Source organism: Melopsittacus undulatus, chromosome 5 (genome assembly GCF_012275295.1).
Source record: "Melopsittacus undulatus isolate bMelUnd1 chromosome 5, bMelUnd1.mat.Z, whole genome shotgun sequence".
NCBI lineage: Eukaryota > Metazoa > Chordata > Aves > Psittaciformes > Psittaculidae > Melopsittacus > Melopsittacus undulatus.
This window is the reverse complement of record NC_047531.1, coordinates 77,641,880-77,668,347: the sequence shown is the minus strand read 5'-3', so window position 1 is coordinate 77,668,347 and position 26,468 is coordinate 77,641,880. Positions and strand designations below refer to the sequence as shown.

Below are 26,468 nucleotides of genomic sequence, written 5' to 3'. Positions count from 1 at the left end.
TCCATATCACAAAATTACCAAAAAATAAGGTCTTATTTTTAACCCATCAAAGGCTACATGATGTTCACTAAAAATAAACAAAAAAAAAAGGGGAAGAGGGGGTGAGGAGAAGGGAGATTGCTCTATGGAGGATAAAAAGAGTAGAAGTAAAGGGGCATGTGTAATCAATATGTAAGGAGATGGGCCACATTACACTAGAAATTTGGTTAGAGCCCTAATTCTGGACACACAAACCGAGGTGGGCTTGGCTTTTATTGAGAAGGAGGAGTATTTCCACAGAGCATTCAGAAAGGATCCCTAAATGCAACCTGAACACCAGTCAAAGGCTTCATAGTTGGCTGAAACAAGCACCCTTCATTTTTACATTAAAAACATTATTGTCAAATAACCGAAACATTTGAGACTTCACTCTTTTTCTAGGTTAGAATTTGCAATAGAAGTAGTGACACCGCTTTTACTTCTCCATTCCTAGCTTAAGCAGCTCAATATCAAGTACCCAGTTTTAATTTTTATGGGAAAAGTTGCCATGCATTCTACAGCAACTACACTTCTACTATTTACGCACCTGAAATTCTGAAGTTAAAACACAATTAAAACAGCTTTAAATCCAAGTCGCTAACATTTGTCCCTGCAAGCTTCTTTTGCAAGTCATTCACCTGCTGTTCTGGTAAGAGCCATCATTAACCACATACACTGCATACAAAACACTTCTGGCAAAGATGCATCAAAAGTAAGGAAAAAAACCCCAAATCTTCTCACAAGGCCAGGCCTCACTAAAAACACACTAACAAAGTACAAAGAAAATGCCCACCAAACTATTGGGCTAGGAGGAAACATAAGTAACTTAAAAGTGTAACTTTAAAACTTTCAGCTCTACCCTGAATTGTTAAGAAGAAAAATAAATAAATAAGTAGCTTATCACTTGCCATCAGCTCGCAATTTAAAATAATTATACTAAATGCAGTTTAAAACACAATTAAAAGTACAGGCTGTTTACAAACAAGCAGAGTAGAGCAGTTCCCTGTTTTCAATATAGTAGCTGGAGAAAGGAAACAAACACATTTTGAACAGTTTAATTGGATAAAACTTAAGTTTTGAAACTCAGCTGTTGGTTGGGAGGCAGAGTGGGAAACGAGTACTACAGAAATGATAAAAGGATATCCTGATAAACATTTTGGGAAAGGGAAAGCTACATTTACTTAGGAACAACGTGGGGAACAACTGCTTATAAAGAAGAAGCCTTCAGAAATTGCACATCTTATTTAAAATGACAGGTTTTCAAAATCAGCAAAAAAAAGGAAGGTTTTTTTAGTGGAAAAACCCTGAAGTTTACAAATGCAGATAATAGGATTCCGGCAGTATTTTGCTTATTTAAATGATGTTGCTTTCTTGCCGAATAAACAGGATACTGATTAAACTGATGTTTATGTTTGCAGTTCCTTTTGCCAGAGGCCCAGCACCTGAAGGCTGTCACTTTTGCACCTCCCTCTTGCATCAGTGCAGAAGGCAGAGTTGAGTCACTGATGCAGCAGGGACCAACAACTCCTTTCGCTTACTGGCTGCCTACCTTCCTCTGCACTAATGAATGTACTTCAAGTCCTCTCGGAAGAATAAGTCCCTTTTTCTTCCCTTATATCTCACACACACAGGATCTCCAAGTGTCCCAAGCCAGCCAGCTATTGTCCCCCAGACAGAAAAGATTAGCACCCAAAAGACATCATCTGGCCCAGGCTCTGTGAAGCCTGGAGAATCTTCTTGTGCTGTGCTAGTCCAAGGGGATGAAGGCAGTGTGAAGGCAGTGTGAAGGTCTGCTTGCTCTTATTCAACTCAGAAACCCTCCAAGGAGGTGAAAAAAGCATTGGTGACAAGGCAACAGGAGAAAAATGCAGAGAAGTGCAGAAACCTAGTGCTGGCACCCAAGGAGCGCACCTAGGCCACCCTGTTAGCTTCTGTTTTCAAAGTCAGATGTTTTACTTCAGTTTTACTTCTCATTCAACAAAACCCAGCCAAACCCAACATTACATGGCACAATTCAGAAGAATGCAACACTAGAGGGTATTAAGCAGGGAGAAACCATGCAAACATAACAAAATCTGTCCAAATCTTTTCTTGCAGAAGATAATAATTTGAGTGGTTTCACAGAAAAACTCACAACTATTTTGAAGGATTTTAAGAAAACAATGAAATTGTCTTTGTATTTTACTTGCAAAACCAGCTGTCATGGTAAACAAAACACTAACCACATATAAAGTAAATTATATGCTAATACATGTAAAACAAGCATAAGAAGAAACCTCAAAAACAAATAGACATCTTTTCTACATCAAAATATATTGTGAATTTACAGTCCAGTACTTTAAAGACTCACTGTTAGGTGCGAGAGACCCTTCTAGTATACAGCTGTGCTATATTAGGAAGCTGGAAGTCTCTCATACAGCTAGAAAATACTTCCAAATCTTCCATATAGGAACAGAAAATGGCCACTTTAAAAATGTGATTTAATCTTATATAATTTTTGTTGCTGTGTTTTCACTCACTACAGTTCATCTGTTAAAAATCTGCAGAAAAAAAGGCAGAGAGTAAATAAAAAGTTGCAAAACATTAAACTTCAGCATAGCAAAGGCCAAGATGCACCAGTGGGAAAAACTGCTTACTGCTCTGAGCCAGTGAGAGAAATCTGCTTATGGAAACCAAGGAGCACAGAAGGAGCCATTTGCATAGGTTGGAGGGAAAAGGGGAAGTTTTAGAAGTGCCTCTTTCACTGCACTACTCAGCTATCCTATACCTGAAGACTTTTAAAAAAAAATAAAAAGAAATGAGAAAACACAAAAAGTTACAGCTTGTTGAAAAAAAAAATAATAGTCCTGGTAGATTTGTGTTTTTAGTCATTTTCTGGGTACTCAACACAGTGATGGCTAGTTCATTTATAAGCATAATATATATGCGCTATAAATTTACCCTTCAAAACAACCTGTTGGAAACACCATCAGCTACTGGTCACAGCAGAACACATAAAAAGGCGTTTCTGCTTGTACATATCATTGTTGTAAATTGATTTTTAGTTTTGATTTTGCTCTAGGGCCAAACCTACTGTTTCATTTAACAGGAACCTTACATTTCCAGCTAACTCAAGAAGAGTATTTAGAAGAAATAATCTAAAACATGAGAAAGTTCAGAGGGAAAACTGGGCAGTTCAGGCCTAGAATGCTTAAAACCTGTGATGCACACCATCACCAAAGAGCAAGCAATGCTTGTGAGAAGGAACTCCACTTCTACCACATCTGGAAGCTGCTGGCAGTTTTTTGTCTTTTAAACTTGGTTTTGTGATGTTCCCGTATCTATGTGTTTCTTTCATAATACTTTGTTACCAGATTTGTTTTAATAGGGAGAAAACCACAGTGCTCTGTGCTACTCTGCAGGTGCCTTCAGAGCTCCCCCCAAAAACTGCAGGACAGGGCAGCTCAATTTGTGAGAACATAGCACACTGAACACTGAGCAAGGTTAAGTGGAGAGAGCATGCTCTCTTCTGAAATAAAAATATGCCATTGAAAGCCTGACACACATTTTAAACATTACAAAACAAAACTGGACAGTAGACTGAGGTTTTATGTAAATTGCTTCAAACAAGTAAATTCACTGTACCAGAGGACACACAAGTAACATGGTATGGATAAAGGACCTGTCCCCCATGTCCGGTAGTCTTCTGAATTCTTGCTCATGGCCAGCAGGCAAATAAAAGCAGAAGCTGAGGCCACAGGGGAAAAAAAACCCAAACCAAAACCAAGGTAACAAGGGAAGGGAGCAACCTCCAAGACAGGGGTACACAAAAAGTTTAGATCATGGTGATGCCAGCCTTAGGCAAGCTTCACCCAGAAGTGCACACAACTACGACAGCAGTTACTGACACTTTAGAAGCATGTACTAGATGCAAGAGCTTCAAGGGAGCAAAAGCACAGAAGAGTTCATGGGAACATGAAAACATTCTGTGCAGCAGAGCACACATGAAGAAGAGCTAGTGGCTAGATAATCTTTTCTGAGAGCTATGACCAACATACTGAAGAAGCAATACCAGCTGGGAATCCAGATAGGGAGAAGGTCGAGTCTTGAACATATAGTGCCGAATAACACTCCAATCTTGGCAAAATTGCCTAAATAATTTATATGAAAGAAGTCAGGAACAACAGATTCCTGTAGCTTTGCCAGGAAATTCAAGAAGTATCATGATAGAATCCACCAGCACAACTGTACTTCAACAGCAAGCTACAGCTAAGCTGTAGCTTCTGTGCATCAGGAGGGGTGTACTCTAATATCAAGTGCAACAATTTCTGAAAACTCTCCAACTGTGTCCAGTTCCAAAAAGATCATATTTTGCTCTGAATTTAATTTATTCCTTTCATATCAGGTCCAATTTAGCCTGTCCACTCTGTGGTTTGCTTCAGATAACAATACTTTCTTCTGTTGTAAGTCACAAACAGTAATCCCTTCATGCTTGTTATCCAATTTTACCAAAGGCTTTTATCTGCTTTATTGACAATTACTGTTTAACTACTTTTCTCTGAGCTGAATTTAATTGTAATAATATGGATCTCCAGTTCTGGAAATTACAAAAAGAAAAACAACCCCTCCAAAAAACCCACCAAAAATACAAACAAACAAACAAACAAAAAACCAACAAAACAATCATTTGGGATACCACTGTTTGTAAAAGAACTATACTAAGAAATCAAAGTAGGAGAACAGTTTCATTCTACTAAAACACAAAAGCAGTGGCAACAGTAAGACTTTCCTCCAAGTGCATAAGAAATATAGGCACTAAATTTATCCAAGGGAGTCTTATCCCTTCACAACCTTTCTCCTATGGGTTTTTTTGTGGACTGCCCTGTGAGCTGCCTGAAGATGTGGTTTTGCACACTGATAACAGTGTGAAGGCAGAGGACCCAGACAGACCAGAGAAGACTGTGATTCAATGGCACCTGACACCGAGAGCTTGACAGAACTAGGTCAATCACACCAAAGAAATATATAGCCCAGAAGGGCTATACTGTTACTTGTGAATGGAAACAAATGTGTATTTACATAGACTAATTACAAATCCAAGAAAACGGGCACTGCAGCTTTTTCACAGCATGGGAAATCAAAATTAACTTTTCAACACTAGTAGGCTAGCCCTAGCTGCTGAAAGCTGCTTCTGGCCAACTCCCTTCCTATGGCAAGAACAATGCTGATCCTGAAGTCAGAAAACATAAATTTGAAGAAAGAGAGTGGGAGCCTTGAGAATTTTTTGCCACCTCAAGTCTAAATGTCTGATGTCTTCAGGGTCAACTCAATGAGCTGACATAACTAATTGAGAAAGGGCTTTTCAAGGGCAGCAAGAATTCACTCCGTAAACAAGTCTTTTTCTAGGATAGGAACATGGGCCATACTCAAGGCCATGCTCTGTACTCAGGAAAGCAAAGAAGCTGAAGTTCCAAGCAGTACATAAAATTACAGGGTTGCACATATCGATGAGCTTTTTATCTTCTTAAGATTTTCATCACAAAGATCTTCTCTACTCAGAGCCTTTCAGTGCTCTTCTATGTTGGGCTGCAATGCTTAATAGAAGATTTTCTGAGTTTGTTTTGGAAATGAATGCAGTAACAACTGTGAGGAGTTCTATTAAAAGGCAAAAAAAAGAAAAGCGGAAAACTAGTATAAGGCTTCAATTTGCTTCATAGATAAAACAATTATTTTCAATGGAGATGAAATACAAAGACGCTTCCTTCATCGCAGTTTTATCAGGAAGAGTGCTTTAATGACCAGGTCTAAACCATATGCATGTCTGTTTCATCTCCCTGAACCAAGGCTGAGGTCCACTAGGGAGCCTCCAAGGTGGGTATAAAGCTCTTGTTTCTTGAACTGGAATAGGAGAGACGTGACCTTTTTGCTCAGTCTTTCACACCACATAAAAAAAATAATCCAATAAACTCACATTTATGGTGTTTATTTTAGGAGGCATTTTTGTTTTAGAACTTGATTGTTGAACTATATTCATTCTTCAAAACAAGAATGCACATTTTTGCTTCCTTTCTTTTTACAGTCCATAGCAGCAATTGTGCTCACCAAGTCTGGCACTGAAACAAATAATTATTATTTCTAAAGAACTAAGGAGTCCTCTGAGAGGAAACAGCATTAATCACAAGGTCCAGTTTCAGAACCCAATTCTAAAGGGTGAGCTTGCCAGCCAGCCTCCTCAAACAAGAAATAGAGAGTAGTAGTCTCCTACAGAGGCTACAGTACTTCTGACTCGGCCTGAAGATAAAGACACCCTCTTTCAGGGACCGTAAAGGGAGTTGAGCTGGCTTAGGTCAACTTGGGCAGTTAGATACCTAAGTATGGCATGGGAATATCTCCCCTCAAAGATCACTTATGGCTAGATTTCAAACAGCAAGGCACAAACACCCTTTCTTTTTTGGGGGGGGTCCAAGGTAACAGTGAAAGAAAGAATGCTTTCTCATCCTGGCAAGAACTCAGCTTTCACTTAAATGCTAACAAGCAGTTACTATGTGGGGGTACAATGTCAATGAAGCAAACACCAACTCCTGCTATGTAAGTAGGGATGTCATCTCTTCCTCTGTAGGTAGCTTCTCCTAAAGAGAGATGAATCTTCTGTCAAAGACTGTTGTTTTTTTTTTTCTTTAGCACAAAGAACAAGCAAGCTTTTTCTAGATCATTTAACCAAACTTTACACACATTGACTATCTGTTACCAAAACAAAAGTACCAGAGATCTATATGCTGCTTTTTCTCTTGTGGATTCCCTGCAATGAACTGGCATCTGCCTGGGTCCCCTTCATTAGCCATACTCCTAGGACAAGACACAACCACTCCCATGTTGAATAACTGCTATGGAAAAAAACCCCAACATAACAATGCAAGTTCCTCTGTGAACACCAAAATTATAGAAACTTGGTCTCCAGAGATAGGCATCTCATGGCTAGATTCCTTGAAGTCAATGAAAACAGAGGCACTGAATGAAGCATGTCCAGCAGCTACAGTGTTTGGAGCAGGTCTGATGTTGGTGCCCTGTTACAGACCTGAAGAGTGCCACCTGAACACACCTGAACTCTGGGGGGTGAAACTGGGCTCAACTTGATTGAAATTGAGCAACAAATTGCAAAGATCAAATTGGGACTTACTTTCTGACTTTGGGTCAGATACCTGCAGTAATCACACATTCACCTTATATATTATAGTTACAAATGGTTCTTGTCCCTATTTTTAAGCTATTGCCAGCTCCTAGATAATTTTTTTTGTGTGTGCAGACTCATTGCTACCTTAACATAAACCAATCTCCTATGTTCAGTGTGAAGAGATGTGAATATTGCTTTTCTCAGCTACACAAATTTCAGATGCATAAAACCTATAACATCAGAGGAGATAATTAAAAGCACAGCAAAATTCTGCACCAACCCTTTTCCTTAGCACTTGTACATGTGACCCAAGGTCAGGAGTGGAAATCAGAACCCATCACCAACTCTCCCACACTCGCAACACAGTTTGGTTTTAAATCACGCTAGCAGAAGTAGCAAGAGACACCAAGCATCCATGCATGAAATATGTGAAAAGCTAGACAGTTAACAGAGCTGTTGGTAAAGCTTCTTGTACAGAGAAACATTAGCCCTTGTAGTGCCACTGAAAGGAATGGTTTGCCACTCATTTTGGTTAAATCCTCCACTGGAAGCCAGGACTGGAAAGCACCAATGTGTGCCAGCACTGTTTTAGAGCTGTGAGTATTTAAGCCAAAATTATCAGAGAAAATATGTATTAGTTTGCAGCACAACCTGTCACTAATTATTCTGCTCCATCAAAATAGTACCCAATCCCCACACCATTAAGCAGGTCAAACATTTGGTTAACAGCTGTCTTGACAAGACCGAAGTAGTAGATGAGGCCTATGAATTATTTATTTTGGCAGTATAATGCTGCTACTTCTTTTCTATCCTCCCAATCTCCACTGTAGAAGCAAGAATGCATCCTGTGCTGGAAGGTGATGGAGCAAGACTATCTACTAAATGATAACAAGGGTCTGTTAAACAACTGTGTCTATTTCCTCTTTCACATCTGCTCATATATTTAAAGACAATACAACCTTCAGAAAGCTGCTTAATATTCAGACAAAAGATAAACAAATCTCAGGATGAACTAGAAGGCTGCTGGTTGCAATTTAGTGACATTGTTTATGACAAGTAATAAAGAACGCTTCTGCATTTCATAGTGTGGTCTTCAATACATCACCATGAAAATCAGAGCTTTCATAGGGGCGACACAGAACTTGAAAAGTGTCTTAAAATTTGTAATAATCTTAGAGAGCAAACACCAGTGAGCAAAAACTAGAAAGCTGATAAGATGGCTTAATAACTCTGAAAAAAGAAAACCAAACCTGCTTGCCACTGAAAACAGTTAACAGATAATGAGCATGCTGTATGATAACCAGAATGTACACCCATTGTTACATAGGCCAAACCAACACAGGAAGCAAAAACTTCTCACAAGGGGAAGAGACCCCATCTCTCCTCAGATGCTGTGTTCCTGTCTCCTGGAAGGGGAGGGAGGGGGGTGGTGAAGTATAAATCCAGTTTTTCCCCTCCTCTATGTTCTTATCACCCTCTTGCCTTGGCTTGCAAGATGGGTATTAAAATTCTGGTGACCCAGACAAGCATTGCTCCTACCTTCCACGTATGCAATATATCCAGCGTAGCACAAACCATGCCAGGATGAAGAAAAGCTGACAGAGCAATGAGAACTGGGGATGTGGGCAGTATTGTTTCTTTTAGCAAGGAAGCGTTTTGCTCTCATCTAAGTCTTGCTGGAATCAATGAAAGAAAATCAAAGTTTACAAGTTATCACTAAAATGGAGTAATACTTGGCAGTAATGTTTGAAACAGAGAGCTACTTGGCTAGAAACACCTAAGAACAGTGGAAAGATGACAACACTGCCACAGCTGAAAAACCTCAACCATTTTACCAATGATACAGCTAGCTACTGTGGGGTGACTGCAACAGAGCTGGAAGCTCAAGACTCCAACCGTGCAAACTAGGATGACAACCTGATGAAAAGCTGTCAAAACAAATGTTTCCACAGAACATTTCAATTTTGATGAATCAGCGTTTTCTACAAAAATAAACTGTCAGATAATTCCACACCAACTTCAGCTAACTGAAAATCCTTTCATGAAAGTATTAGCTCTTACTTCACCATTTAATGTAGTTTATATCATTCATCTCCTTAAATTAAGGCAGTAGGTCAGCACTTCTGTTTCTTCATGAACAGTTCAGCAGCACATTAGCACCATATTTTTTTTGTATTTGGGGATGCAGCAATGGAAAGGAGTGCTTTTATCACAAACACTCCTTGAGTCTGCCCCAGCATCCCCCAAACTGTGCCCAAAAGTGTTTATACTTATTCTAGGTTTTGAAACACATTTTTGCTTTTCCACTTCCAATTCATCTAAATTATTTGACAAGCAGTGCTGTTACAATGAATGTGCAACAGCACAGCTGCTTCATATGGTTTAAAACACAATCACAAAAGGCTGGCATAGCATTGGCCCAGGCCTACACCATTCAGGCAGACAGAATTCCAGTACCTCTTCCAGCAGGCATCTGAATGTGTGATGCTTTTGTAAAGTTACATGGTTGTAACTATTGCCATTTCATGGCATAAAGTCTTCAACTAAATGCGTACGTAAGCAGTCCTTACCTGAAGAAGGAAGCTGTGCAAGAGATGCAACCCAACCATACTGTTATTTTCTAAACACTCATCCTGTGCAAAGGATCTGTTGATCCATTTAAGAATGACCGTGCTGTCTGGATCTCTGTATCATGGCGTATCATGGCCCAGTCTCCTTCTAAACACAGGAGTGGAGCCTTCATTATACCAAGTGTTACACACAGAAACCTTCCCTTTGAGAGATCACTTGTTTATCTGCACAAATGGTTTAACAGCTTTTAAATTAAATAGCATCTGACCCTCAGCTGAAATACCCAGTTTCCAGGCTTCCTGACTCCACAATACCAACATTCCCCAGGCTACATTTAGACCTTTACAACACTGAAAACTTGCAGCTCATGCCCTTACAGATGACAAACTGCCAACTACGTGCACCCCATGGCAACTGCGTATTTCAGGCTTTGTGCATGTTGTGACTTTTAAAGCATCACCTCTACACTGAAAGAGAAAGGAAAAATATTTCTCTTACAAACAAAGCCAAACATATTCCATAACAACCACCTTCACATTCTACAACATCAATCACCTTCTGCAGAATAAAGTATCTTCTCACCACACGGCTCTCACTGTGGCCTAGCTTGGAATACATCCACAGCTATGTAACACAACCCAGCCACATGACTTGCACCACTATCAGACCACCACAGACCCTGTGCAACCTGCCACTGCTTGCTCAGCTGCAGTGTCCCGGGGATTTTCTTAGCTGTATGAGGTGACAAAACCAAAACACCAGCTGCTTGGCTGCAGTAGTTTTTGCCATCTCCAAGAATCAAAACACACAAGATGCAGATGAAAGGGGAGACACTATGCAGTTCTTATAATCACCATCTTTGAAGAGCCCTGGCTTTGACCTGAGCCTGTGGAAATCAGCATTTTGAACAGGCTCCCTATAGCCTATGCAAACCTAGATCAGTCCATCTCACATATGTGAAGTTGTTCAGTCAGTTCTGTGCAGCTAGAAAGAGTCAGTTGAACAGTTCTGTGCCATGGACACACACACAACTTCTACCCACCAACTGACCAACTAAGTACACAAGGTACCAGTTGCCTCTAAGTGGACTTTGGCTCCAGCCTAATACCTACCTTCTACATGTGTTGGTGTACATGTTATTCACACAATCAGTCCACAAATCACACAGTATTCTACTTAAATTTTTCCATGCAAAAAGAAGCTAATTATATATATTTTAAAAAGCACCGCCTCTATGAACAAATATCTCAGCACATTTACCCTGCTCAAAGTCACCTTGGAAATTGTCACAGACTGGGAAGACAATTTTACAACTGAGTACACACAGTGTTGCCATTAAAATGCCAAATCAACTGAACAGTATTTTTCTTCTGGCAGCAACAAGAGTTTGTCTTTGGGATCATTCAACTTACTTCTGACACATTTTGCCCACTCTCATGCTCCTGGAGACACAAAGGCGAACTGCTTCTCTAAACGAATTCATCCATTGAACACTGAAACACGTAAAGAGTGACACAGAGACATAACCCTACAATGCAGATTAAAGGCTGAAAAAGCAGAGGAACTCTTTAAAAAAGTGACTGGCAAAACAAAAAAGTTTGTTTCCTTTTATGATAGTGATACCAACTCTGCTCCTGATAAGAGGAACAGTAGCAAAACATTTGGTTGCAAAGGAGTGGCAGAAGGCAGAAAACCAGCCCAGTGTTCTTGCGTTTTGGAGGAAGACACTTCATCAAACCACAGTGTCCTCAGTACCATTTGTTTTTATGTGAGTTATAACCTTCTATCTTTCCACTTCACTTTTTCACCTTCCCACATACAGCATAGTGGTAAGACGCAAAATTCAGTCAAACCTGTGAAAAAGAGACTGAGACTAAACTAAAATTGATTTCTTACAGAACCCACAGACCTCTTCCACTATTAAACTGCAGTAACTCTTGCTGGAGAGCAACCCTATGCCCCAAACCAGAATGCTGCCATGCCCACTACTGTCTCTAAATTCACTGGCTGACGACGGAGAATTTATGTTTTTGAGAACTTCAAGCACCTCGACTCCTAAGGGGGGTAACAAATCCATCCATGAAAGAAAGGCCTTGGATAAATAAGACACTTAAGCTCTGAAATAAAACTGGGCATGGCCATTCTTGTCAACAGTTCCTATTGCTCAAACACTGGATAAATTGGTGTAATCAGATTAACTACATAACAGGGCATGCAAATTGCATAACTCAGCCTACAAATGTCTAGGTGGTGATTGCACCAGGCCATAAATCACCACTTTATTAACTTACATGATTTCTTGTTGTGCATTGAAACACAGCTACCTTAAAACGGTGTTGTTTTCAGTTGCGCAAAACAGGGTAATTCTAGGTGAAATGAAATTATTTAAGGTCAAAGGGTTTGTTCTGGACACAGTCTGCCTACAACTTCTTTGTCAACTCACCAGATACAGCAATTGTCCATATTATTCTATGATTTTGGGGCATCAAGACTATTTAAGACTACCAACTCTACAGTTAGCCATGCAAAGAAAACACCGAACTATCTTTGTGAAGATTTAATACAAAGTTCTTGACAGTATTGAGAAAATAAAAGCCAGAGCATTGCGACTTTGTAATTCCAGAGGGACAGGCTGAAATGAAGAAACAAGTCATGTAATGTCTTCAAAGTCAGTCATAAAAAAGGCTAAGTGTTCCCATAGATTTTTCTTATTGTTTCTAAAAAAAGGAGCCAGAACTTTTCCATCAGAAAAACATTAGCGAAGCACACACAGAACATATGTTTGACAAGCTGTGTCTTATGTTCATGTGAACTTCTTGACCATGGTCACACACAAGAAAAACTTACGTGGAAGCAACAGGCAACGATGAAAATGGCAAGCACAGAAATAACCTGGCACTTGCTACCTAGATTGTGCATTTTTCAGATTCTCAACAAAACTTCATTTTATTAACCAGCTCTGGCATACACTTGCATAAGGGACAACAGCCATCCCTTACACTATTTTAAGCATGATTTTGGTCTTTCTTTACTTAACAGAAAAATTACTTAGATTAAGCTTTAGGACTTAAGGGGGGAGTGAGAGGGAAGAGGGAATTGAAGCTAATATTCAGCAGTTCCTGAAATTTTATATAGTATCTAGGTCCTGCACTAAGAAAACAGTCATTTAAGTCTGGACACTGGAATGCCACAAACTCCCTTTGCACAAAACCACCGTTCTCCACCTAAGCAGCATACTCAACACTGCCATGACAAGGTAACTATTAATGCTGTGATTTTTATCTGTCCAAGCTTCACAGTCAACCACAGCGAGGCAGCCTGAAAAAACAGGCAGTTCACAAGACAGATTCTAAGAACCTTCTTTAAGGTACTTTGGGAAATAGAACCTCAGAAAGAAAAACACTTAAAAGCCACAGTCCCAGAGGATATGCTTAATGTTTACATTATATACATTCCCTCCAAAAGTTGAATGTAAAGCACACTTTGAAAATTTAAAGTTGGAGAAGTGGATGGTGTACGTCGTGGGGGCAAATACTGTGGAGAGGGGGAGAGAAAGAGAAGAAAGACACAGCTGGATAATCTTGATAAATTATCTAGCCTTTTTAATGCAGAAACTTCACTGACTACAATTGTTTTCAGATTACTACTGACTTTTCCATTACCACAAAATTATTTTTTTAAATTTTTAAAATATATTCATTTCATAAATATACTTTGTAGCTAACTGGCTCTGCAGATTTTTTCATTGGCACAAAACGATTTCTTTCTTACTTAAGCAGACAATTGTCAATTCAGGAATTAAATCCCCACACAGTCTTGCAAATCAACAATAGAAGAGTCTTATGCCAAATCATTCCTGAGCAGGAGCCTATGACTTCTTAATCTGCAATGCAACAGGCAGCACTCAAATCAAGGTTTAAGTATCACGTAACTACCATTAGTTCCCATGACCTTCCACTTGATTTCAGGAGTGTTCTCTTTAAGGCTATTTTATTTTTCAGGGTTGTTTTCTTTCCTTTCATTTAGTTTTAAATATAGGACTTCTGCTAGTCTATCAAAGAGCTGTCAGGCAGCTTTCCCCAGTCTGTCAAATTTTACTTCTCATTTTCATAAAGTTACTTTTAGAGTAACTTAAGAAGTTTGTCTCTCCTCCATCTTTCCATCCTTTCAAAAATACTGATTGCTGCTCCAATCTATTAGCTCCAGGACCACAAACTGCTAAGTATTCAGCCTGCATCCTGCAAACATTTAAGTACATTTTTAATTTTGACTAAGCAGTCCTGTCAAGATCAACAGAGCGATCACAAGCAGTGTATGCCTATGAGGGTCCTCAGATAAAAGCCTGAGGGCTTTAGCCTCTGAAAGACCTACACTCAAACCAAGTCTTTCTGTAAGTCCATTCAATTTTTAATGGGTTGACTTCTGCAACAGATTTCAGGCACTTCTTGTTTGTTGATGCTTTGGTGCACTTACTGTTAATATTTACACCAGTGAACTCTACAGATAAAATATGCATACACACTTGCATATGTCAACAGCCACATGCGTGCACATGTGAGCAAATATAATGTTGTGCACTCTCTTTATAAAGCCACATCTCTTTATTCAAAGTTTTGGCTGAGGTTATGTATTTCTAGGGTGCCACATGTCAAATTCTGTAAGGGAGTTTTTTGCATGTCATAGGGAGGATTAAAGGAACACGCAAGATGCTTTGGGAGATTTTACAAACCATGCAGGTGGGTGCGGGGAAGAGTGAGTCCCGAACTATGCAAACCCATAGTCTGCCTCATGCTGTGTGTTTTGGAGAAGCACAGAAGACAAATAATAGAACTAAAACTAATGTAACTCATCTATCGCAGCCACACATGAGAAATTTAGCTCAGAAGATTTCAACTTTAGATTACTAGCAGTTGTTTGCAGAGGGCCAGGCTTCAAAAGGAGAGTGTGACAAAGAACTTAAATGGGAACCAGAGCTCAAAAATCTTAATCTTCCCACCCTGTTGCACGGGTGGCCCTTTGGCTCTGTCATCCTATTCTCACTAGAGAAAATGGGAACTTCTCTGCATCCAGAGAGCCCTCAGATGACCATAAAGCCTATCAAAACTCAAAACTCACTGAACCTTTCTCCCAGTTGCTGCTTGGCTCCATTTCAAGTATGTCCTGCCAGACATCCAAAAGCTGATGCATAGAAATCCTCTATATTCTGGATTTTCCCCCTTTTTTTTTATCTTGTTAGCTGATTGTCTGTCTAAAAGCAGTTGTCAGCATCCATTTTATACAAATTGGGGTACAGAGAAAACAGAATATGCAACAACAGGACCATGGGCTACAGTTCATAGGGAATCTAGTCTAGGCAAGGCAACTTGGGACTGTAAGCAAAGAGCCTCTCTATCTTTTGTGGTTATCAACAAGACTGCCCTTTGACTATCTACAGAACAGTGGGCAAAATACTCTGGCTATATAAGCTGATGAGATTTCACCAATTCTAATGAGGCTAAACAAAATATATTAAGATCAAGAACCAAGTTTTCTGCATTTAACTAGAAGGACATTTTTATGCAAGGAGACAATTATTCTCTAGTTAAGTAACAAATTTCTGTCAAACCTCAAGAACACATTGTACTTTTATGCTTTCATAGCATCCATCTCTTTAAACCCAGATTTGGTTTGTAGCTATAAAATGTTGATTAGGGCTATATAATTTATCTAATGCTAAAGCTTTTAGTGGTTCTGAGCAGCAATCAGACTTTTACTAAAACAAATCTCTGGTTTCATTATTGACTACTTTGCCAAGCCATTCTGTGCCTGCCAGCTCCATGATGAGCGCTGGCTTGAACACCACATCCAACAATCCTTCTCAGTCAAGCATCTACTTTTATGTATGTCTTGGGGCCAACAGAAATTCACAGTCCAAACCCCCAGCCATCACTTCTGGCCACAATAAGCACGATATTAAATGCTGTTTAAAATAGTGTGTCAGGTTATCACAATGAAACAGCAAAATCAAAATTGCGTCTTTCATTACGGCTTACTCAGAAACCTATCAGAGCTTAATCTAAAAGTTAGATGATGATATAAAATACAGCTTTATTCTATGACAAATAAAAGCATTTTCAGTAAAAGAGCCTTCTACCTGAGAACTGAAGATGTTTCTATGCATTACTACAGTACACAGAAAAAGAATCATGCAAACTTAATCTGCAAGACAATTTTGCTTATAGGTAATTTTTAACAACCTGCTAGAGCAGAGATCATACTTATCCTTTAAATAAGAAAAATAAATTTCACACTTACATAGATTTATTTGGAAAAAAAGCTCTCCGACTTAACAGTGCTTTTAGCTGCATAATCTCCTATCTTTACCACTTCTTACTTGAAGTCACAGAGAAAACTTAATACAACTAATACTTTACGCTGAAACATGGAATTAAGATGAAAAAGTGAGAAATGACAAGGCTCCCATGAGAAATGAAAGCGTAAAGTATGTGTTAAACAACCCTGGGGAAAGAAAGTGGGGGGGGAGGGGGGGGGGGGGAGAGAGAGGCCCAGAAGAGATGCTCACTTCTTTTCCTTAAGAGAGAGGTTTTTGAAGGATTCTAATTGAACAACTACAGTCCAGAAAATGTGTTACTACTCTTTATATTTCTGTTCATCAGTCCAACAACAAAAAAAAGGTTTCCACATTTATGAGATTTTAGGGTTTGTTGGTTGGTTTTGGGGTTGGTTTTTCTTGGGGGGGGTAGCGGGGGAGAAAGGGAAAAGAGGGAGGAGATGTTTAGGAGAGTTTGCTTGTTTGTTTTTTTTGGTTTTAAAGTACAACACAATTAGAATGTTCCAAGTATATGATACAATTAACTAGACACAGACACCACACATTACATATACATTCTCACCCACACATATGCATTCATGTATGCATTTAAAGCACACTATTTAACATCTAGAGCATTACTGTGGAACAGCATCACTGGTCCGTCTGATGAGACTGCTCCCACAGACAAGGTTCAGGTTTTTCTATTGCTTTGTCCTATGAGGGAACACCCACAACTGGGCCAGATGTTTTAAAAACAGCCTGTAAGGGGGCATCCCCTACCAAGGAAACAGACACACCAGAAACTTACCACATGAGCTACAGTGATACAACAAAGAGTTAGAAGTAGTAATTCTTTCCCCAAGTGTCAAAGAAACTGAAAGCACTAACTTTTGCTTTGCTCAGCTCATTTTCAGGTCTTTTGTACATAGATCCTGAAACATTAGTATTGTACTGATTCAGATACAGGCCAAACAACCAACCCTCGCACACTGACCATAACATCAAACATCTTCTCCTGTCCTGGGGTCACCACACAAGTTCTAGAAACACTTATTTAGGTATTTTATTACGTTACCTCACAATTTATGTCCCTACTACATCCTCCTTTCTTACCAGCTGCACTGTAAAAGTGCATTTCCCTTTTAGCAAATGCAAATGCTGTAAAAGCTGCATTTGCTTGAAGTCCTCTGTACAATGCATTATCCTGTGACGTTTTATCTGACCACTCTACAGAGAAGACAGTACTGAAATACTGTCATTCTCCACAGGGATAGCCTTATTTTTTCCGGGAATGCAGCCAAAAAAAATGGTTCTCTATAGACTTTTTCTTTGTTAATCATGCTGAACTTCCAAACAGCTGAGTGCTATGATTTTCAGTTTTTAAACAAACTTAATCCGTAGTTTAACTAAAGAACACTATCGGTCTGTTTCAAATCATGCCAACAAGTGGATTGATAAGGTTTTTTCAAGAAATGAGCCTATCATAAATCAATCTTCTTTTTTTTTGTCAGCAACATAAATCCAACAATCAACTTCTTGCAGAGAAACAAAGGTGACTTTCTGCTCCATTTTCTATAACGGAGATCAAAACCTTTGGTCTGAAGTTTGGACCAAACTTTAAGCTCTAAAATGGACACATTTCAGTCACTACCCAAAATGCTGAGGGGAAAAGGGAGATAACCTAACCCTCAACCAACTAATCCTATCTTGATTTTAAATGAAAAAAATATAAGGATATTTTTCCTCCCATATTCCTTCTTCCACCCATCCACACACCCCCAAAGCCCATGAACAAGCAGACTCCTTAATGATAAAGCCAGACACTACCATGCTCACCTTATCCACTGTGACACAGCGATTATACATTTCTCCTGCAAATGCACTCGTCAAGTGTACAATATGCTGGTTGATACACCACAGCAAGGATTGTCAGTATAATCTCAGTTTATGGCAGAAAGTGTGGTTTTGACAGTGAAGCTTATTTAGAAAGGGAAGATGACGGTCACAGAAGGGACAAGGAAAGCTTAAACCATGCTGAAGTGCACTGTACTTCCTAAAGGCTAATTTTGCCAATACATTTCTTCTGCTGCAGATCTGCTTTTCACAAGACTCACCATCATTTCCAACAAAATCCCCTCCAAAATACCCTGCCTTGAAATAGTAGATTCCAAACAAAGCTCTTCCTTAAGATGAAATATAAAGAATTATTTCTTGCAGCAATTTTCAGTTATTAAGCTGAGACAGCTGCAATGGTTTTAGTGAGCAATCGAAAGCTCCCTTCTACAAGTCTTAGTAGATGTCATGGATTCAGAAGTAATGATTCCCTGACAAACACAGCCAGGTTGCACAAGTTATACTGGGGGGAAAAGGAAGATTTTTTATTTACTTAATTTTTTTACTCTGCCCCCTTCTCCACAAATCGCTTAAACATTCCTTTAAAGCCTATTTCCTTAACAGCAATGCTACTTTGAATTTCTCCAGCAAGAATACAGAATGAACAATGTATCAGATTATGACTCTGCTGTAAATTCATATGTGGTCCTTTTGACTTCCTGTTAATAGTTTTAGAAGTTGTCTCCGGATTATTTTAATTTTTTTAAAGTGTGTGAACAAGCATTTTTTAATGAATGTCTGGCTAGTGATACTTACCAGGAGTCTAAAATCATGATTTTACAAATCATTTTCCTTGTGTTCACCCAGCACAAAGCTTCATCCAAGACGTTGTTAGTGAAAACTTGTTTGTTCACAATTCTTTTTCTTTTTTTAATACAACAGGTCTTCATAGTCTAGACTTAGATGCTAAACTATAATTGCAGGGACTGAAAATGCAGATAAACAGAAGCATGCCCAAAGACTCATCATCACCAGAGGTTATTCATGCAGGCCAGAAATTACTACCTCAGTTTAAATACTTAGCTCTAACCTATTAAACAAATACTGCATGCAAATATCTGAAGTTCAGATTGATACTTTACAGCAAGTTGCATAAAATTTACTAATTCTTATCACTGCAGTACTGATGTACATGTTAAGGGACAGCCAAATCATCCTCTTGAATTATAAACAGACAATCAACATACCATATTCACATGCCTCACTGGAACTAGTCTGAAACTGAAGACACAAACTGAAGACAAGCCAGTGAACTTAGTGGTTTGACAAGACATTACTAGCTTATTCACAGGAAAGTTGTCAGCAAGGAAAGCACAGCCCTCAACTTAGCCAGTCCACAGTCTTGTTTTCTAGCCCAAGCACTAAATGAAGAAAACAGGGAAGAAAGGCTATTTTCATACTTGCAAACAGCTAAAAGCATCTACAACTTTTAAGACATCTAAGCCTGTAAGAAAAATGCTTGCCCTGCACAAACCAATTCCATGAACACCAGTTTGATTTCTAACAAGCAAAATCTCTCCCACCTCCTTGCACAAAGGGAAAACTACATATACCACCTGAAAATTAAATATATTAGTGAATGTACTCTTCTGAGTTCCTGGCAACCTCTGGCAGTAGGGTGAGGATAGGCAGTTGATGGTAGTACCATCTAAAACCAGCACAGCAAGATTTACAAGAGAGGTCACTGCTGCAAGCCTTCACTCCATTTAAAATATGTGGGTTTCTGGTTACCTTCATTCACCTCCTCCTTCAGGTGAGGCGAAAGAGAGGAGGAGAAAGAAATTAACATTTTGAGCTGGCAATAAAAGGACACCTCTACAATTTTGGCATCTAGCCCCGTGGAAATAATCTAGCACAGGACAGGAAACCAGTATCACATGAGCCATACATGACAATTCTCAAACAAACCTTGCATAGTTTCATGAAAGAACCTGTCAAAATGAACAGATTGTCAATGAGATTAAAACAAAACACATACAAAAAAAAAAAAACTCAAACCAAAACCTAGAATTACTATTCAGTGTTATTACAATGAGTGAATAGTGTCTGATCCTGTTTCCAGAAGCCACAAAATTCTTCACAGGACCAAGAGCTAAACCCCAGACTCATGCTTCTGAAGCAGAGGGAGTTGCAGTAGTTCTGGGGCAGAAGATGGCAAGGACATTTCACATGTCATGCTACACTCTTGCAGGATGAAGCACTGCTTTGCATGCTGTTAGGTTTTGAAGCATGAAGCATAATCCTGGCCTAGGCAATCTTCTCTGACTTGCAGTCTCCCATGCCTAAAGTTTCAGGTCACCCAACAGTCCCTGTGCTAGGATCATCCAGCTGCTAACAACACCGGTGCGGCATTTTAGATCTTCCAAGAGTTAAATGGAGGGCGAGAGGCAAAGCAAGCCACTCCTGGCACACTGTCATCAGAACTGCCTGTGCAAGACTACTGCTATCTTTGTGTTAGCTTCATTATGTTTAAGTCACTAAAAAAATATCTTTTGGTTTAATAACCTAGCTGTTAACAGAATCTAGTTATGTATTTGCAACCAACAACATCTGATTAATAGAACCTCCTTAGGTGAAGAAAGATTAAATACACCTTATAAATCTCTGTGCCAACACCACAGGAGTCTGCAGATTTCATATCAGCTTAATACTTGCATATAAGTCATCTACAAAACCTCAAAATTAACTCCTTACTGCACAGGCCAGGCTATACAGCAAAAAATTAGCTGACTGCATTAAATCTGCTGCCTCTGAAAGATGTTAGTATCAGCAGAGGAGCAGCAGAGAGATTTTCATCCAGAAGCAATGTTTTGAAGGGAGAGGTGGCATCAAGCAAGAGAATCTAGAAAGCAAACCTTCAGTTATTTGCATTATTTTTGGAATTTACATTTAAGGTGCCATTTTATACAATACTAACTTGCATGCAAACGAAACACCCTTTTGCTGAACAGGTTGCTTTTTTATTTTCAGTATGCTTTTCCCCCCAAATCAAAGGTTCTGTAACTGTTATTAGAACTGTCCATGTTCCTTTCTTTATATTGTTGTATAACATGTACCACTCAGCAACAAACACTACCAGCTCCCATTAATCTTTCGTTATGATGTGCAGATGTAAGGCCTGTACTAAAGCTGGTTTTGTGCTTGACATGCTCAGACGTCAAGTTCCCAACTTGCTAAGAAACAAAAGAAGGAATTCTGTAAAGAAACCCAGTGTGTTACATGGATTCCCTGCAAAGGCTTCACATGAAAAACAAATAAAAGTCTGCTGGGGGGACGGGCACATGTTAAAACTGAAGATCTTCCCCAACATGCAAAGTACTTCACCCAGAAATCAACTTCAGCTGTCATAAAAAGTGTTGTAGCTCTTTGTACTTTAATTCCATTCATTAACTGAAAACCTTTACAACCCCAAAGCTTTACAAGAGCTTAACAATTAAGGTAACTCTATAGAGTCACTTGATTTAAAACATGTCCTGAAAAGTAAGCAATCAGTCAGCACTTCTGGGAAGCACTTAAAATTCCCTTTGCGGTGAGCAATACATCTAGGAGTGAGAAAACCTAGTTCATTTTGATAGTGCTTCTTGTGAAGAAAGCTAATCAAGTTGTCTGAAGGGTAACTTCTGAGTAATTGTAACAATGATAATGAAGTTTTTTCCCTGAGGACAAAAGGGCTGTACAAATTAAAAAAAAAATAACAAGAAAACAGCAACACAAATATACAGAATTTCGTTTTCAAGCAGTACTTGTGCAAGAATCTGAACGGGTATGCCTTTTTTACTGTTTTTCATCTTGAGTGCTAAAGCAGACAAGCCTCTTTTCCACTTGCTCAATTTTCATGTGAGCAGTTCCTAAACCTGGTGCCCTCCTGCACTTGGTGGTCTAACACCTGGTTTTCCCCTGGCAAAAAGTCAATATTAAAGTGTCAGAGTATGTGTTATTCCCAGTTGCTGATTCCACTAAGAGGATCTCATGTTTAACACAGGTCAGGACTAAAAGGTTTCAGAAAGCATGACTAAGACCAAGGATCCTTCCTGAAACTGCTCTGAACCCCCCAACTCACTTCAAAAGGCTGAGCAAGCACCCCATTCCCTTCCTCTTCATCTGATGTCCCTTCTCCTCTTTCCTGGTACACACACAATATTTTATTGAGTATCAAAACAACTAAAACAGAAAAAAGTGAAGTAGGTTACAGTGTATGAACATAAGAAATGAGAAGCTCAAGCCTCAAAATGTACACAGGAGATGGCCAGTAAGAGAAGTCTAGACATTTTAGGTCCTAATTGCTTCCTAGACAAAATACCAGGGTAAAAATGAGACTTGGATGTTGTGCCTCAGTTACCAAATGAGAAACAGTTTCTATTAGTAAATGAACTGCATTTTTTATTATTGATAACAGACATGGGAACCAAGTCTAACTTCTACTCCAGTGTTTACATATATCCTCACACACAACAGTTGGTTTTCATAGCAGTAACAAAGGCTACCCAAACAAGTTAATTCTTTGATTGCCCCTACTGTTGCTGTAACATGGTCTGGGAAAGCCCAATCATATTCCTCCAAACTAAGACCACTGAGTAGTGAGTGACCTTCAGAGAACAACCATTGAGTATCTCAGAGCAGTTAGGTTGCTAAAAACATCAGTGTCAGTGAAACAATTTTGTCTATGCGGGACACAGCCAAGAAAACATTATTTATGTCTACATATTGGTGCTAGCTTATACTGTTCTTCACATTTCATTTCAAAATAATGGCTTTAAACTGAAAGAGGGTAGAAATTCTTCACTGAGGCACTAATTCAGATTGCCCAGAGTTGTGGATGCCCCACCCCTGGCAGCATTCAAGTCCAGGTTGGACAGGGCCTTGAGCAACCTGGTCTAGTGGAAGTTTCCCTGCCCATGGCAGGGTGGTTGAACTAAATGATCTTCAGGTCCTTTCCAATCCAAATCATTCTATTATTCTATGAAGTTTTTAAGTATACAGTTGGCTTTCTGGGCTGCGAGCGCACACTGAAGCTGGCTCGTGTTAAGTTTCTCATTGACCAACACCCCCAAGTCCTTTTCTGCAGGGCTGCTCTGAATCTCTTCTCTGCCCAACCTGTAGCCGTGCCTGGGATTGCTCTGACCCAGGTGTAGGACCTTGCACTTGGCATGGTTAAACTTCATGAGGTTGGCATCAGCCCACCTCACAAGCGTGTCAAGGTCCCTCTGGATGGCATTCCTTCCCTCCAGCGTATCAACAGAACCACACAGCTTGGTGTCATCGGCAAACTTGCTGAGGGTGCACTCAATCCCACTGTCCATGTCACCGACAAAGATGTTGAACAAGACTGGTCCCAACACTGATCCCTACAGGACACCTCTGCTTACCCATCTTTAGTTGGACATTTAGCCACTGACCACAAATCCCCATGTGCAGCCATCCAGCCAATTCCTTATCCACTGAGTGGTGCATCCATCAAATTCATGTCTCTCCAGCTTAGAGACAAGGATGTCGTGCAGAACAATATCAAAAGCTTTGCGTAAGTCCAGGTAGATGATGTCAGCTGCTTTGCCCCTGTCCATCAGTTCCGTAGCCCCAGAGAAGGCCAACAAGTTGGTCAGGCAGGATTTGCCCTTAGCGAAGCCATGTTGGCTGTCACAACCCACCTCATTGTTTTTCATGTGCCCTAGCATGGTTTCCAGGAGAATGTGCTCCACGATCCTGCCAGGCACAGAGGTGAGACTCACTGGTCTATACTTCTTGAAAATGGGGGTTATGTTTCCCTTTTTCCAGTTGTCGGGAACTTTACCTGACTGCCATGATTTTTCAAATATGATGGACAGTGGCTTAGCTCCTTCAGGACCCACGGATGGATTTCATCAGGTCCCATGGACTTGTGCATGTTCGAGTTCTTAAGATGATCTCAAACCTGATCTTTTCCTACAGTGGACCCAAGGTCTTCTTTCTCCCAGTACCTGCATTTGTCTTCCAAAACTTGGGTGGTGTGGCCAGAGCATTTGCTGATGAATACTGAGGCAAAGAATTCATTAAGAACCTCAGCCTTCTCCAAATCCAGGGTAGCCAGTTATCCCACTTCCTTCCGGAGAGGGCGCACATTACCCCTGGAGTCTGTCTTGTTTGCGACATGGCTATAGAAGCTTTTCCTACCATAGTTCACATCCCTAGCCAGACTCAATTCTAACTGGGTCTTAGCTTTCCTGACCTAATCCCAAACATTCTGGACAATATCCTTGTATTCCTCCCAGGCTGAACTGATGCTTGATACTGTAAGCACATTTGAAATTTTTTCTGCATCAACTACACTTGACAAATACACTTTAATGAAAAGTTGAACTTGTGGGTAATGATGACATTAGTGTAAATTGGCTGCTAAATCACTTCTTTTCCTGAATTGCAAGAGTTTCTAAAACGGTATCTGAAATAATCATCAACTGAACACACTAGGAGAAGGATTAGACTGCAGGAAAATGAGAGGACTTTCGCTGTTCCAATTTTCAAATTTTATTAACTGTTCTTAGACCCTTCTATGTTTTATTCCTACCACTGTCTGCCAGGCAACAGTGAGAAACCAGAACACATTTACAGGGCTATAAAAATGTAAATATTAGTGAAAGAAGCATGCACGCAAAACCCGTTTGGGACTTAGTTTTTATTTATTTACATCCCTGTCCTAATGCCACCTTCCTACCTATGTTTTGGAGGCCATTCTGAAATGTAATCAGATTTAATAAAAGCTGAAAAGTTTTCTGTCATAAAACTGTACACAAGAATTGCAATTTTTGCAACTGGAGTGTGGCAAGACACAAAATGGTTTATTACTGTATTATCTTCCTAAAACATACCCTTTATACAAAGCTCAGTAGTACTTGACCTCTACAAAGATTTAGAATCAAAAAAAAGATTTTGCCTTTCAGTTACAGTTGTTGAAGGGATGTTTTTTTCCCTAGTTGGTTTTTTGTTTGTTTTGGAGAACAGGGAGTTAGTGTTGGGGGAGGGTGGGAGGGTGGAGAATGTTTAAGTTGTTTTGCTTTAAATCTAGGCACATTGAATTGTTTACTTATACTGCTTTAACAAATCATCAGTATGGAAAAATGTACAAGTTCACTTTACTTTTGATCTATTCATTTTTCTTCTTGTAGTTTCCTCTTTGTTTAAAGTATTATTAAAGAGTGTAAGAGTGTGCAACCATCTCATTTTGATCCATATTACTGTACAAACTTGGAAAATACAAATACTCTTCAAAAAAAGACAAGAGTACGTTACTCCTAACTAACAAGAGCCTTGGTCTCTCTGGTTACAAGCTGAATCAGAAACACCGAGGCTTTCCTCACTTCTCCCAGTTTTCAAATAGTGGGTGGAAGGAGCATGAGTTACATCTTTTCTTGCATTCGTAAATGGTTTTAGAATCCAATAAAATAAAACTAATGCTACCATTGGCTGCAATTTATAAGTTGTAAAGAGATAGCAAAAGGATGCTTTTCCCACTTCCAGAGCTAGAAATATAAGTAGTAATAAAGAAACAACTTTCCTATTTATATATTGTCAAAGGCCTATTGAAACTGTTAAAGAATATATTCAAGATAGGATATTTCTATGAAGTTTGGGAAAGAAGCCATGTTTTACAAAAAGACTCCATTCTTTTCCAGGAAAAGACCCAAACACATAATTTCAACACATTATAATGTATTATAATGTAAAGGAGCTGCTAGCAGCTAAAAAAGCCCTTCCCTTTCCAAAGAAATAATGCAGTGATTTCTCCCCAGGAAAAAGCTGACTAAAAAAAATGTGAAATGGTAGTACAACAGAGTCATTTTCCTGCTTGTTCATGAAAAAAAAGATAGCATAAGTAAGATCTATACTACATATTAATAAAAATATCAAAAGATTACACAGTATCAGGAATATTCTATTAGACTGCCACTTTGGGAAAAGCCAGTCACATTTGCAAAGGTGACTAGCTATGTGATAATCTTCAGCTAGCCATTTACATAACATCACCAAAACCATTACTGAATTTAGTGTTTCTGGCAATGACAGCTTTGCCCCAAGAACAGAATAAAACTATTATCATGTAAAGTCACATCCAGGAACTGAAACGAGAGCTGGGAAGAATCTGACCTGTTCTAGAATGGGCTAAACCAAAGCACAGGACTTCTTAAAACAAAAGTTCCCTCAAGGGTTGGGACAAGAACCCTTAAGTGCTAAAATGTATCTCAAAATTCCCTCCTCTTGCAGGGGGGTTGGACTAGATGATCCTTCGAGGTCCCTTCCAACCCTTGGGATTCTGTGATTCTGTGAAATGGTTATTAATACAGCATGTGGATTTCTTTCATTTCTTTGGCCATTTCAATAAAGCATCAACATCAACAATGAGCAAAACTCAAAGAAAATCCTGTTACTTGACACTGCAGAGAAGTACAAGCCTGTTCACAGGCAGCTGATGGCCTTTCAAGCAGATTATATCAGGTTTTACATTAAAACTATTCTGTTCCTGTTCAACTTCTGCCCTACTGCCAAAATGAA

At 39.4% G+C, this 26,468-nt stretch overlaps 1 protein-coding gene across 1 annotated transcript in view; it reads right to left on the bottom strand.

Moving 5' to 3' along the window:
• LRP6 (LDL receptor related protein 6) overlaps nucleotides 1-26,468 on the bottom strand; it is a 122,690-nt gene that overhangs the window by 81,461 nt on the left and 14,761 nt on the right. The window lies entirely within an intron of this gene.